Consider the following 4085-nt stretch of genomic DNA (forward strand, 5'->3'; position numbering starts at 1 on the left):
TATATCGGCCAACATCAATTAGCTTGGATAAGTTTCGTATAACTGTTAACGTTATAACTTTGGTAATCCTTTCCCTTTGTAACAAATGAGGAAATTATATATGGTAAAGGAATCTCGACCCGCGCTACACTTTTAGCAAAGTAAGCCACAATTGTTGGTTAACACTTGATGATTATATATTTAGAGAAAAGGTTATTTAAGAACTATTAAAAAAGTTATTGTAGACGAAATTTTTTTTTTCTTTTTTTCTATCTTCAATTAAATAATAAAATTCATTCAAACAATTCAGAATGATTTATCTCACAAACCGTAAATCGTTAAACGAAACAAAAAATATGAGTAGTCTTAAAATTTCGATCTCTTTCATTAGAGATCCAATTCAATATATTTTTAACGACTTTTTAATTTTCGTTTTTTTTTCCCTTGTACTTGTGTACCTACACATGTGTAGGATCATTGTTTTCACATTTAAATTAGTAAATGAACATATGTACACAACTATGAAGGTTAAGGGCGGAGCCATAGCGGCTAAGGGCGGAGCCCGTTAGGTTGATCACCCATCACCGGTCATCCCCTATGACATATCACCCTCTATGACCTATCGCACTATGACCTATCACCCTCAATGACCTATCACTTCCACCAGCTTTAGTTTATGAATATCCTTAAGGGCAAAGCCCGCTCCGAATCATAATTTTTGTTCAACTTACACATGTGTAAGTTTTGTGTAAGTACCAAAAAGAAAACGAAAATTAAAAAGTCGTCAAAAGTATATCGAATTGGATCTCTAATGAAAGAAGAGAAAATTTTAAGACTACCCATGTTTTTTGTTTCGTTTAACGATTTACGGTTTGTGAGATAAAACATTTTGAATGATTTGGATGAATTTTCATATTTAATTGAAGAGAGAAAAAGAGATAAAGAATGTGTGGTCAAAAATTGTTCTTGAGTTTTTCTTTTTTTTATAAGTTTTTAAAATAACCCACCCCTATACATTTATATTTATAGGGTAGAGATCCAGAGAGAAGGTTCTTAAGGAGAGAAGGGAGAGAAGTTCCATTTTATATTAATAAATGGTAGCTGGTGGGAGTGATAGGTCATAGGTGTAACACCCCATTCCGAAAAGAAATAGGGAATTACATCAAATGCTAAAAGAACAGTAAAATACTAAAAAGGTCTTGAATTACGATAAATAAATAAGTTTCCAAGCAGCCTAGGGTTCAAATCCTCCAACATGATTTATTCTCAAAAGATTAAGAAAGTCTAAAGTTACTAATAATACTGAAATAAAAGCGGAATCTCTAAGAGCCTCCAAAGTCTTTGTGTCACTCTCACTCGTCCCATATCACCCCTGATTACCTGCCGCATAGAAAAGAAAAAATGCGGCTGAGCCAATTGCTCAGTGCGCGGATGTTGATAACGATAAAGAATAATAATGATATAATGAAATAAGAATAAAGATTTAAATCAAATCATTTTAATTCCGAAAGTCTCCAACAAGTACCACCCTTAACACTAGAGTAAAATATTTTAAGGCCGAATAAAGAAAAGGTTTTGGGTTGTTTTATACCGATTATCCCTAAATACATATCAATATCCAAAGTGCACACTCCCGGTGCATAATCATAATATCACAAGAAAAGTTAATACACCAGATGCGTGCCTCTGAGTGTACCAACCCGGAAGGTGTGTATGGCACTACATCACACAACCGCACAATAATCATATAATATAGCCTAGGATGCATCCATACGCCTCCACAAATAATCATAAAGGCTCTCCCACGAGCATAATCACATATCACAATCACATATCATATAACAAAAGTGGAGACGGCGTGGACTGATCACACCACCACGGATAGTGTCATGCCATTGGTCGCCACAATGACATGCCTGTGGTACCTCCACAGGTAGTTAACTCGGTATTCCTAACTCCTGACTACACTAAAGGGTTTCAAACATTTCACAAGTTCACAAAATCCATCCTTACTCCAAAAGTATTTTCACAATGCATAGCTCAAATGAAACAGATATCAAGGCACTATATTTCAACAAGGTTTTTCTCAAATCAAGGTTACGAATTTATCAATCTCAAAAGTATATTTTAGCTCATGTAAAAGAGAATGAAATAATGAAGTCACGAAGCATTTTAAGAAAAGCAAGAAGATATATCCAAAGATCATTATTTAAGAGTAACGCTGAAAGAAGAAGTACGGGCATCCGTACCTGGACTAGTATTTAAAGCTAGCAACGTCCAAAGGATCCACCTCAACGGTTAACACGATCTACATCAAAGAGATTTATTTAGAACCTGGCTGAAGCTGTTACTCCTATTATTTCTTAACACCCCCTCTCCGTTCTTTATTTTACCTTAATAATGACTAGGAGTATTCCATTGTTATGTTGAGCCAATGAGCCAAATCGGGACTGATGACTAATTATAATGAAACTTGACGACCCGGCTTATTTTAAAGGTATAAATATAGCATCAGGTTATATACTACTCTGCTAGAATATAAGTTTATATATATAAGGTGATTATATGTTTCTGTCCAAAATCTGTTCGTTTCCATGTACAGCATATAAGCTCATAAAATAATTTGAAAACTCTTACTATTAGTTACAATAGTTTATAATTGGATACTTTAAAAAAGATATGTAGGACAGTGCTTCTGGTTAATGGATAAAAACTATTTATAGAACGACCTTGAGCCCTTAAATAAACGTTTATAGCAAGGCGTATAAAATTCAGTAAGTTGCTGATGTATATACATCTGACCCCCTTGTCATATATTTTTAAACATAATCTTAGTTTCAAGGTTAAGAAAACAATGTACAGATACTTATAAAATTTCATGTAGTCACCTTCCTTACCCACATTGTACCTTTACCCGATGACCCATTAGATAGTTACCGACTCGGCTCATATTGGCTCAACCGACATCAAAGTATAATAAGCCTAACATTATTTTTCGTATTGCTACCCGATTAACCTTCCCTAACGACAATTAAATATCACAAGACTCTGCTTTATTAACTATTGTATAATCAGATTATGATCTATGATCTGATGCTGATTCTAAACACGAACTATGATCTTGTAACCATTAACTATAATGCCACAGGTTATATCCGGCCACATGAATCTGAAATGCCTAAAGGAACTAGAAGTACGACTAGTAAGAACAGTAGGACACATGATTAATAGACCAGAATGACTGCAGTTATACCTTCAATGATGATATCAAAACCCCGCAAGACGAGACTCTCCTTGTAACTCTTAAACCCGCTGATTAACCTACTTGTTGTACTGCCCTTCTCCACTGACCTTGATTTGTATTCGAATCAGTAGATATTAGTGTACAATTATACTTATATATGGTTCAGGATCTACCTTAAACGTAAGAAGATTTTTGGAGCAGAGCTCCTGCTAGACACCACGTTTCTTCCTATTGCTCACTCCTTCCTCTTCGTTCCCACCCAATAGAGAGCTGTGATGTTATGATTGTTAAGCCGAATAGAGATTAAAGGGTATATAATACCAACTCAACCCATATTTTCTGATAGAGGACGTGATAAGTGGGGAGTCTGTTAATGGGCTTTAGACACGTTCTAAATATCTGAGTCAAACCCTTTTTCAACTAAATGTATTTATCCCAATTTTATTTATTTATTTCCTAGCTATTTTACTATTAATATTATTTTAAATAAATCACGGGTTATTATAATAGGGGGTGATTGGTGATGGTGTAATCTACCTTACGGGCTTTGCCCTTAGCTATCATGGCTCTGTCATAATCTGAGAGGCTTTGCCTATAACTTATGGGCTACGCCCTTTAAAAAAAAAATATTTTTTAAAAATTTTTATATGAAATTGATTAATTAAAGAGGGAATGAAAAAAGTGAAAAATGGAAAAAAAAAAAGCTAAAAAAAAAATACGAACCATCTCTCCCTTCTCTAATTAAGGTATCTTCTCATTTGATCTTGCTAATAATGACAATGATAAACATGTGATTATTATACTACAACTTGTTAAGTATAACATTTAAAACTTTATAACTTCAAAATTATAAGCTTTTATG

General features: G+C 34.0%; 1 long non-coding RNA gene across 1 annotated transcript; it reads right to left on the reverse strand.

Moving 5' to 3' along the window:
* Positions 1-1165: 1165 nt before the first annotated feature.
* LOC122580142 lies at positions 1166-3621 on the reverse strand. The gene is made up of 4 exons (XR_006320750.1): positions 3397-3621; positions 3233-3330; positions 2229-2287; positions 1166-1359 (listed from the first exon to the last, which is right to left on the reverse strand). It is a non-coding gene; the product is annotated as an uncharacterized LOC122580142 (long non-coding RNA).
* Positions 3622-4085: the final 464 nt, after the last annotated feature.

The sequence above is a fragment of the Erigeron canadensis genome, chromosome 8 (genome assembly GCF_010389155.1).
Source record: "Erigeron canadensis isolate Cc75 chromosome 8, C_canadensis_v1, whole genome shotgun sequence".
NCBI classification, from domain to species: Eukaryota; Viridiplantae; Streptophyta; class Magnoliopsida; order Asterales; family Asteraceae; genus Erigeron; species Erigeron canadensis.